Source organism: Suricata suricatta, chromosome 11 (assembly GCF_006229205.1).
Source record: "Suricata suricatta isolate VVHF042 chromosome 11, meerkat_22Aug2017_6uvM2_HiC, whole genome shotgun sequence".
Classification (NCBI taxonomy): domain Eukaryota; kingdom Metazoa; phylum Chordata; class Mammalia; order Carnivora; family Herpestidae; genus Suricata; species Suricata suricatta.
The window spans coordinates 57,901,535-57,911,578 of record NC_043710.1 but is presented as its reverse complement, the minus strand read 5'-3'; the positions used below and the strand labels follow the sequence as shown (position 1 = coordinate 57,911,578).

The window sequence follows — 10,044 nt, the reverse complement described above, 5'->3', positions numbered from 1 at the left end:
TCCTGGCGTGCTGTTTACATGAGCATGTCACTTCTCAGCATTGCCTTTTAGGATTGTCCCAACCGTCTGCGCAGAAAGGCGTATCCCCTGCTCAGTTCGGTGTGTAATCTGAGGGGCACTGAAGGGACAGAGGAGGGAGCGCAAGGAGCCCGATCCCTTCCCCTCTCTTCCAGGCTTCTGTGGAGAAGAGTGTAGCCCAGCGGGTAGTGGCCCCAAATAGCCAGGGTGCTTGTCCGTGGACAACCCAAGAGGAGCAGGAAGGAAGACGGAAGCTCCTCTGACCCCTGCCACATCGAGTCTCACTTTTGTTTTTTATTTTAATTTTAATGTTTATTTTTGAGAGAAAGAGAGAGAAGAGAGAGAGACAGAGAGTGAATAGGGGAGGGGCAGAGAGAGAGGGAGATAGAATCTGAAACAGACTCCAGGCTCTGAGCTGTTAGCACAGAGCCTGACGTGGGGCTCGAACCCAGGAACCATGAGATCACGACCCGAGTGGAAGTTGGACCCTTAACCAACTGAGCCACGCAGGCGCCCCCTAGAGGTTCACTTTTGAAAGCAGAAAGAAAGACCCCACAAGTACCAGGCTGCCTGCAGCACAGTTGGTGCTTTTGTGTAAGTTAGGAAAGGACATCCCTCCTCACCACACTTGGCTTCAGTCTGTCACAACTGTCACACTATTTTGAGAAAGCAAGCACCTGACTACCATCCACTAGAAAACTTTGGTAACAAGCATATGACTCCTAGCGCTGAAGGGCATGTCCTGAGAAGGGGCACCGGGGCACTCTGCAGGCTGCATGCCACAGCCTTCCTCACAGGGGTCCGTGAATCTTCTAGATGAGGAAGCTGAGCAGAGAGAAGATGAAGAAACTCGACTAGGGCCACACAGCCAGTTAGAGGTGGATTCAAACCCAGCCAGTCTGACTCCACAGCCCAAGCTCTGACCATTAGGCCACCATTTTTGTTGGAAACGTTTACTCCCACATCTCCCTAACACTCCCTTGATTGTTATCCTTAAAATATCAAATTATAAATTCCAAACCTCACTTCCTTTTATGAGGCTGTCTTTGATCTCACCAAATGCAATTGGTTTCTCCTTTCCATGCTCCCCTCTCCCAGACTTTATCCAGCCTTCTGTTGAAGCTGTATCTTTCTGAATTAACTTGATAAATTTACAGTCCTCTCTACCCTGTGGGAGCAAATTCTTCAAGGGCTGCTGGGGAGACTGAGGACCACCAGCTCTGTGCCCCCAGACCCTGGCACTGCGCCCAGCACAGAGGAGTAGCTTGATAATGAAGGATGAAAAGAATGGAAAGGAATTCGCTCAGGAGACGATTGGACCCACAGTCCCCCACCCCCCAGGACCCCTCGGGCTCTGACCTTCATGAGTCCATGACTCAGTGCTTGATTCCAAACCAAATATTAGGGGGCAGAAACCATAGTAGTGCAGGACAAGATGAATAATTGCCAGGCAATGGTAACTTCTTCTGCTCAGAAGATGTCAGAGTGAGTGGATGGGAATTGGTCTAGAAATCATGGGGCTCCTTGGAAGGCTTCTGTGAACCTATGAAATACCACTGAATGCCTGAGGGCGCCGCAGGCAGAGCGGCTGGAGAAGCTGTCAAGGTCATTGCCAAAGTTGAAAGTCCCCAGATGCTCCTACGTTAATAGGTTTTCAGGGAAGGAAGAAGAAAAAAAAAGCAGTGAGCTGTCATTCTGGAGTCAGAGCACATTAATAACACTCTCATTAGGAAAAGGTCAGGGGCTTTCTGCCAATTTCAGGCAAGTGTCCAAGGACGTCCCGTGTGTGCAGAACTTCTGGAAGGAAGTGTGAGACACTAATGAGCTCAGGGGGGTAACGACACAGCTAGAGAGGGCCCTGGTTCCATCCCTTTCCCTTCACTTAGTGGAATGTGACTGAGCCGCCATCATGGATCACACGCCCTGTCATGAAAGAGTAGAATTCAGTTGGATCTCAAGGGGCCAGCAGTGTGTCGCACCCATCTGCGACAGCTGATAATACAGACTGGCATTGGGTATTGAATTAATTTCTTAGACATGTTTTTTTTTAATTTATTTTTGAGAGATAGAGAGAGGCAGCGTGAACAGGGGAGGGTCAGAGAGAGAGGAAGATACAGAATCTGAAGCCAGGCTCTGAGCTAGCTGTTAGCACAGAGCCTGATGTGGGGCTCAAACCCATGAACCATGAGATCATGACCTGAGCTGAAGACGGATGCTTAACGGACTGAGCCACTCTGGTGCCTTGAATTAATTTCTTTATAATTCTGTTTAATTCATTCATCATTTGAAAAAAGAATTCCTGGGGCACCTGGATGGCTCAGTTGATTAAGTGTCCAGCTCTTGATTTCAGCTCAGGTCATGAGCTCATGGTTCGTGAGTTCAAGCCCCGCATTGGGCTCCGTGCTGACAGTGCAGAGCCTGCTTGGGATTCTCTTTCCTTCCCTCCCTCTCTCTCTCTCTCTCTCTCTGCCTCTCTGTTTCTCTCTCTCTCAAAAATAAATAAAAAAATAATTTAAAAAAGACACAAATTCCCAACATATCTGAACGATTCACAAAGTCGATCTTGCCCCTTCATGAATTCATTCAATACATTTTTATTGAACATTTCATTAATTTTACTTACCACACGCACCCGGACCAGCTCAACAGCACTTTACCTTTGCCCTTTTCCTCTTCCAGACTCTTAGCTTTGGCAGGTCGGCCTCCCTCCACTTGGGGAAAGCTCCCAGGGCCCTTCTGGGCAAATTCTGGTGCAATTTATTGGTGGCCTCCGTCCTACATGGATGGGGACCCAAGAATCAAAAGGAATTGTGCCACTTAGAACCCTAACAAGCAAGCACCCGGCTGTGGCATGGGTCCCAAGGGCTGCTTCCCCGTGTGATAGAACACGCGAGGAGGGGCACACACATGGGGGCAGGCGTATATCTTCAGATGCTTTGTCATTGCTTTAAGGAGTCCAGACTCCACATCTTCCTCGTGACAGAGCACATAGATAAGTAATACTTGTTGTTCCTTATGAAAGAATAGAAAAAATACACAAAGAAGATAGTAAAAATCCCCAGTGATTCATCTTTAAGAGATAACCATGTTTAGGGGCGCCTGGGTGGCTCAGTCTTGAGTGTCCAGCTCTTGGTTTCAGCTCAGGTCATGAACCCAGGGTCGTGGGGTGGAGCCTGCGACAGGCTCTGGAGTACGGAGATTGTTTGGGATTCTTTCTATCTCTCTCTCTGCCCCTTCCCCCCATTTGTGCGCGTGCACACACACACACACACACACACACACACACACTCTCTCTCCTCTCTCTCTAAAAAAAGAAAAAGAGAGAGAGAAAAAAACCCTCTTTTGATGTTTGCTATCCCACTTAAAAAATTCACATGTGGATACATACATCTATTTTTATAAAAATAAGATTATGCAATACTTTTTTATGACCCACTTTCAAAACATCAATTACTGTGATGCTTTTCCCATATCTCGTATTTTATATTGCCTAGTATAGATGCAACAATTTATTTAACTTACCTATCTAACAATTAAGTCATTCACAATTTTTTTCCTATTGTGCATAAGGTGAAATTTTATTTTTAATTTATTTTTATTGTTTAAGTTTATTTATTTTGAGAGAGAGAGAGAGAGAGAAAGAGAGAGAGAATGCATGCATACAGGCAAGGGAGGGGCAGAGAGAGAAGAGACAGAATCCCAATCCGGCTCCACACCAATAGAGCAGAGCCGTGCATGGGGGCTCAAACCCAGGAACCATCATATTTTGACCTGAGCTGAGTGAGATCAAGAATCGGACCCTTAACCAACTGAGCCACCCAGGTGCTCCTCATAGGTGAAATTGTAAAGGAGACAATGAACATTTCCTGCTGGCTCCTTTTACAGCCCTCTCCCCTGGCTTTCTCCTCTGCATTTCCCCCACCCACGCATCAGCCACTCCAGAATGTGGAGTCAACCCCCACCCCTCACTGTCACTCACCCCCACATCTGAGGTGGCCTTCTCTGCTAGCCCTTAGCCCTAGCTCAGACCTCAGCCATTCTCTGGGGACTATCACAGAGGCTTGGCCTCCTGGGGTTGCCCCCTAATTCCTCTTTGCCTCCATTCTGACTCATCTCAGAACCAGGATGATGTTATGTTGACCCACGAAAGGTCTCTGGGGGCAGAGAGAGAAGCCGGAGGCGCTGGTCTTGGCAGAGGAAGACAAGTGGGATTAAGGGTGTCGCTGGGCCGGTGTTTTAAGGGGATAGGTTTCCAAGGGAAAGGGGAGAAGTGGGTGACTGGCATCCAAATGGGAAAGGACCTCTGCACCACTTGGGTGCTAGTTAGGAGTCCTGGGGGTCAGGTCGCTGGCCTGGCAGCCCTGCTGGAGGCTCAGCCCCCAACGCCCCCTTACCCCTTCCAGCCGAAGCCCTTCTGGGTCCTCCTCTACCCACACCCTCCCTTAGGGGCTCAGCTCTGGCGGGAGGCACAGGGGCCCAGGCCCTCCCTGGGAAACTTCAGAATGGGACGTTGAAAGCTGAATTCTGGGAAGATGAGGGCCCTCAGGGCAGGAAAGGCTGTGCGTGTTTGAGGTTGCTGCAATGGCACACAAATGCCACGGAGGGTTTTGTAATCGTTAACTTGGGCTAGAGATCCTCTTCAGTCCTGGGATGTGCCACGGCCTCTTGGGCACAGAGGGAAAATGTGTGCTTTCCTTCTAATCAAGGTCAGCTCGGAATCTCAGACCTTAGAAAGACCTGAAAGGCCTTTTATTCCAGCTTCTCTGTTCTCTGCTCCATGTGTCTGTCCATAAATTAGGGCGGCTTCTCATGCCCTTCCTTCCTGGGGAGGCTCTCCTGGCTTTGCAGGCATGATTATTTTTTTATTTTATTGTTTAAAAATTTTTTTTAACTTTTATTTATTTTTGAGAGACAGAACATGAGCAGGGGAGGGGCAGAGAGAGAGGGAGACACCGAATCCAAAGCAGGCTCCAGGCTCTGAGCTGTCAGCCCAAAGCCAACGTGGGGCTCATACTCACGGACTGTGAGATCATGACCTGCCCGAAGTCAGACACTCAACTGACTGAGCCCCCCAGGAGCCCCTGCAGGTATCTTTAGAAAGTGGTTCTGGCACCGGGAGGGGAGGCTTTTCTTACATCCGGGCCTCTGCTCTATGCCCTTCTCCATCTCGTCCACCAGGGCTTCTTCAAAGTCCAGCCAGAGGCCACTTCCCCCTCCTTGTATCTCACAGACTGAGCTGGTTCCATTTCTCTGGATTCTCTCCCAGTGCCTGAGCTTCTTATTATCATTTGCCTGTAATCTGAACCCCTTCCCCACCGCCTGTGGCCATCATGGACTCCTGAGGGTGGTACCTCGGCTGATTCATCTCTCTGTCACTAGTGCCCGGCCAGGGGTTTGGCCCTAAGAGGAGGTTCAAATGAATGAATGAATGAGAAGGAAGAAGGGAGGGTCTCAGACCATTTTAAATAGCAATAGCTCCTGTACCATTCTTTTATCCCAGGTCTCCGATTTGTCTAAGCCCTTCCCTATCCTTGATCTTTTGGAACCTTCCAGCAGCCCTGATTTGGGTTAGGGTTGGGACCTGCACGTTGGTGGGCAAATGAGGAAGCTGAGCTCTCAGGAGAAGTGCTTGCTCAAGGTGACCTCAGAGCCGCCCCCGCCCCCTCCGTGAGAGACCGGGAACTGTTTCTTTCCTTCCCCACAGTCCCTTCCTCAGCCCCTCCTGCCTGACTCATGTCCTTCAGGACTGTAAGAGCAGAGGACTCTGGTAGGACCTGAGGGTTTGGGGAGGCTTGAAAGTAGTTCTGGGCAGTGAAGTGTGGGGGTGGAGTGGACGGAGGCCCCCCTGTGTGTGTGGGGGGGGGGGATAGGGTGATTATGGCTCCCAAAGGGCCTGGAAGCAGGTTTGGCACTGAGGTATGTCTCCTTTCCACTCCCTACTCCTTAAAAGGGGAGCCCAGGAGGCCATCCAGTGTCCAGGGAGCTCCAGCCACATTGGCAGAAACTCGGTCATCACCTACTGAAATTGTTGTGTGACCTTAGGTAAGTTATTCAGTTTCTCCGGGTCTCAGAGTTTGGGTCTAGAAAAGTAGGAGCTTAAAGTCCTATCCTGAGGAATAAGGAACAGATGGTTGTCTCCCCAATTCTAGAGGACTGACACAGAAAGAGGGATCATCTCTGTGTAGCCCAATGAGCAGGATGAAGATGCATGAAGGAAAGTGGAGGAGGGGGTAGAGACTGGCAGTCACTGATCGTGCTGGGTCATTTACTGAGCACAGAGCACATCTAGAATGGAAGGGGCTGCCTTAGGAGATAGTGAGTTCCAGGTCCTTGGAGGTATGTAAGCAGAGACCAGGGGGTCATTTTGGGGCATGATAGTAGGATTGGACGAAATGAGATGTGAAGTCCAACTCAGAGAGCTATGAATTTGGTTACCTTTGAAATCCCTTTGCGCCCAGCATGGTCTTTGGCCTTGTTAGCAGGGTAATGGGGAGAGCTCCGTGTGGGAGCTGGGAGACCTGAGGCCAGCCACCCCACCGTGGTGACGTCATGGGTAAGTGGCTCCCTCCTGGGGCTACTGTTCCCTGATCTATGGAATGGGAATAATCATCTCTAACCTGTGGATCTTTCCAAGAACATGATTATTAAAAGATGTTTACAAGCTAGGAAAGCCCATACAAATATGGAAGTTAGCATTTGAAACACCTATATATATGTATATAGTTAACTGTAAAAACTGTATACATATATATGTTAAATGTTATTCTGTAGGTTTAGCCTTAAAAAAACTTTGTGCCGAAGTACAATATGGATACAGAAAATCACATGTATCAAAGTGTATAGCTTATTGATTTCACAGCTCGGCTGTGTAACCAATGTAAGCAGAGCAACAGGACTGGCTATTACTGTCCTATACGCTCCCGGAGGGTGTCCCTCAGGCCCCCCTCCCCACAACAACCCATCCCCTAGCTGGGGTTGCAGCTTCATTTATTTTGAAATAATTCTAGGACACAGGGTATGTATTGCCAAACTGCTTCTTGGCAAGGTTTGCGCCAAAGTTCTCTCTCTCGAGCTGGGCGTGAGACTATTTTCTCCATTCCTTCCTCCAAGGAGAGACCACCTCCCAGAAATGAAACAAAACCAGTGCAAATGCATCTCCACAGTGTTTTGGGGTGGGGGAGAGTTGGGGGGGCGTTCTGGGCTACCACATCCTTTCCTCCTTTCTTGCAGCTTCCCACCTAGGGTCTCACCAGGTCAGGGACCAGGACCAGAGTTTACTCTTCTTTCTGCCACTGCATGTAGGGCCCTGGAAAAACCACATACCTCCTCTGTGACCCTCAGTTTCCTCTTTTGTAAAACCAGCTAATAATGCCATCTGAGCTCCTCAAAAGGTTTTTGTTAAGATCTAAACATTATCATGGACATGCAATTGCTCTGAAACATTACATGCTGTTCAGATGACAGATAGGCATTACTGCTTTTATTGTTGCTTTTAGTTCCTTTTCCTCTTTAGTTTCTGGCTACATGCCCTATTAATTCAAAAAATTTTAATGTTTTTATTTTATTTTTGAGAGACTGGGAGAGATAAAGTGTGAGCAGGGAAAGGCAGAGAGAGAGAAAGAGAGAAAGAGGGAGACACAGAACCAGAAGCAGGCTCCAGGCTCTGAGCTGTCAGCACAGAGCCCGATGCAGGGCTCGAACCCATGAACTATGAGATCGTGACCTGAGCCGAAGTCGGACGCTCAACTGACTGAGCCACCCAGGCGATCCATGCCCCATTAATTTGTGTTATCAGTGCTGGGTGTCAATGAGATAATGGGCCAACCATCACTTGGTCCTGATTAGACCTAATGGCATAGTCACAGGATTTCCATACCAGTGTGGCACCAGTACTGCCCAGTAAAAAATGGACACGGGCCTTGTCCCGGGATATGCAACCTGAATCTCAGCCTCGGGAGGTGGGGGAAGTTGGCATTATCTGAGCCCCTCAGTGCCCCAGACTGTGCGAGGGGGGCTCTGAGGGTGGTGTAAACGTGCTGCAAACACCACTCTCTGGTGAGGGACCTGGAGCTCCAATGGTCTTGGCTGGGGTGACGCAGCAACAAAGTGGCAGGAGCAGCTGGGACACAAGGTGACCCAGCTTTCCAGGGGCTATTTTCCCTGCTGACCTACCTTCATGCCCGGAATCCCCACAGAACCAGACATTTTCAGTTAAATCTCTGCAGTCCTTGTTAAAGCCCCACAGACGTGGGCAGGGACTATGCCACGCTCTCACCCACAATTGGCAGTGCCCACGAGACATCCTAGGGTACACATCCTTGTGAACAGGGTGCCAGCATGGGCAGGGAGGAGGCCTGGACAGGAAGGTGGGAGGACCCGGGTTCAAATCCAGGCCCACTCGGCTGGGTGGCTTTGAGCAGGTTACCTGAGAAGGGGGAGAATGTAGGCTTGGGCCCACGAGGCCTTTCTCTGAGGGGGTTCCCAACCCCAGAGCAGCTGTCCTCGGCCAGCAGGACAACCAAGCAGGGGTGACTAGAAGGTGCTCCTGACTGGCCCTGCTCAGAGGTTCGCTGGATTGGGCTGGAGTGGGGATCAGAGCAGTTGAGGCTGCAGGACCTCAAGTCCCTTCCAAGGTTCCCACCAACCCCCCCCCCCCCCCCGCCCTCCAGCCCCTGCTGTGAAGGAAGAGCCAAGGAGGCTGACACTCTAGGATTCTCTGTTTCTGATTCTGGAAGGTTAGCATTGTGCTTTCCACATACGTACTTTATTTATGGGCTCCAGAGTCAGACAGTCTTGCTTTTTTTAAAAACAATATTTATTTATTGGGGCACCTGGGTAGCTCAGTTGATTGAGCATCCGACTTTGGCTCAGGTCATGATCTTACAGTTCGTGAGTTTGAGCCCCGCATCGGGCTCCGTGCTGACAGCTCAGAGCCTGGAGCCTGCTTCGAGTTCTGTGTCTCCCTCTCTCTCTCTCTGCCCCTCCCCTGCTCATTCTCTGTCTCTCTCTCTTTCAAAAATAAGCATTAAAAATATTTTAAAAACTTACTTATTTTGAGACAGAGAGAACATGTGTGCATGGGCTGGGGAGGGTGAGAGAGAGAGAGAGAGAGAGAGAGAGAGAGAGAGAGAATTCCAAGCAGGTTCTGTGCTGTCAGCATGGAACTGGTTGTTGGGTTCAATCCCATGAACCATGAGATCATGACCTGGCCCGAAAATAAGAGGCAGGTGCTTAACCAACTGAGCAGCCCAGGTGCCTCCAGACTTGCTTTTGGAATCTGAAATGTGGGGGCACCTGGCTGGCTCAGCAGTGGAGTATGCGACTCTTGATCTTGGGGTTGTGAGTTCAAGTCCCACACTGGGCGCAGAACTTATTTAAAAAAAGAAAATCTGAAATCTGTCACTTACCTGCTGTGTGACCTTGGGTAAATCAGGGAACCTCTCTGAGGCTCAGTAGTCCCATCTGTGAACATCTTTCTATATAGTGAGAATGAAATAAGTCAATATATAAGCAGCAGCTATTTGTTGAATTAAAAAGACAGACACCTGAGAAAAACGTTAGTATTAAAATTCTGTAAAACACAAAGACTGGAAGTTACTTAATCAAAGGGGAAGAGGTCACAGCAAGGCAGGCCCTGGTGACTACCCAAACCCACTGCTCGTTCAGACTCCTATGTCTGCGAGTCTCCCTCTGCTCTCTCATCCTGGGGAAGCCTCCCCCCTCAGCTTCAGGCCAGGAATAGGGGTGTAGGACAAGGAGCAGATGGCGGCGGGGGGGGGGGGGGGGGGGGGGGGGGGGGGGGGGGAGGTGAGTGCCGTTGGCCAAGCCCTCTGGTGGGGACAGCACCGACAGGTCAGAGACCTGGATTCTGCTCCCATTTTCGCCAGCAACTCGATTCTCGCAAGGATCCCCGGTCCCCCCACAACTCCGTCAGATGGGAACTCAGGCTCCCCAGGTATGTAGACACTTGCCACCTTCTGCTGCAGTGAGTAGGAGCCACCAGGGTCAGGGCGTCTGCGTGCCCTG

The 10,044-nt window shown here is 49.9% G+C and overlaps 2 long non-coding RNA genes across 2 annotated transcripts in view; one reads left to right on the top strand and one right to left on the bottom strand.

Annotated features, from left to right (window-relative positions):
- Positions 1–5,737: 5,737 nt before the first annotated feature.
- The window catches only part of LOC115271656, a 12,250-nt gene continuing 7,943 nt past the window's right edge, over positions 5,738–10,044 (top strand). Inside the window, exons 1-2 of the long non-coding RNA XR_003900042.1 lie at positions 5,738–5,785; positions 5,969–6,060. This is a non-coding gene — a long non-coding RNA (uncharacterized LOC115271656). The remainder of the gene's footprint in view (positions 5,786–5,968; positions 6,061–10,044) is intronic.
- On the bottom strand, positions 7,197–9,984 carry LOC115271657. Its single transcript, XR_003900043.1, has 3 exons — positions 9,880–9,984; positions 9,426–9,494; positions 7,197–7,324 (listed from the first exon to the last, which is right to left on the bottom strand). It is a non-coding gene; the product is annotated as an uncharacterized LOC115271657 (long non-coding RNA).